Here is a 734-nt window from a genome sequence, read left to right as displayed (position 1 = left end):
GTGTGTGTGTGTGTGTGTTTGTGAACTTGTTTTACTTTGAGAGGTCCATGGGTTAGTCGGACCCAACAAAGACATAATATTTTATATAAGACTAAAAATGACTACATACATCATGCCCCTACACTACACTAACCCTAAACCCATCACATATATAAGAATAAATAGAGCCTTCATTGATTAGCCTATGTATAAAGCAGTACATAAAACATTCAGCCATTTGTTTAGAATTTTGATGATTCCTCACACATTCTAGTCATTCCAAATAGAACAAACAATAAATAGATCCTCTTTTGTAAAGCAAACTGTAGTTTTCGACATTTGCGACAGTTTGTCATGGTCAAGGCATCCTACTGAGGTGATGATCCAAATGAGCTGTCTAACTTTAATGAGCCTTTGATGATCAGATGTATCATTAATAGAGAGGAACAGAGAGGGCGGATCAGAAACAGGTCACTCAGCCCAACAGGAAGCCTGGAGAGCAGATGGGAGTACTATACTGGGATCAACAGGAAGCGGCTCAGGTGTGAGAAACGAGCGTGTGGGCAGCTGAAGGGCAGGTACACAAGGGCAGACTGAGAGTCTGTCGGTCTAGACTGGATGCGTAATACGAAGTTTGATCCAAGTGTAGCCGTAAAGAAAGCACCTCATGCAACAGAAAAGAATGCAAGCTTATTAAATTTGCAAGATAACAACTCTGATCCAGAACAAAATAAGTTATGGAACATATGAAAAAT

The 734-nt window shown here is 39.9% G+C and overlaps 1 protein-coding gene across 1 annotated transcript in view; it reads right to left on the bottom strand.

The window, feature by feature from the left end:
* Window positions 1–734, bottom strand: part of LOC107549506 (potassium channel subfamily K member 10-like) — a 26,296-nt gene that overhangs the window by 8,504 nt on the left and 17,058 nt on the right. The gene's annotated exons all lie outside the window — the stretch shown is intronic.

The sequence above is a fragment of the Sinocyclocheilus grahami genome, unplaced genomic scaffold, assembly GCF_001515645.1.
Source record: "Sinocyclocheilus grahami isolate Dianchi unplaced genomic scaffold, SAMN03320097.WGS_v1.1 scaffold374.1, whole genome shotgun sequence".
NCBI lineage: Eukaryota > Metazoa > Chordata > Actinopteri > Cypriniformes > Cyprinidae > Sinocyclocheilus > Sinocyclocheilus grahami.
The sequence above is the reverse complement of the archived record's forward strand: the minus strand, read 5'-3'. Positions and strand labels throughout refer to the sequence as shown.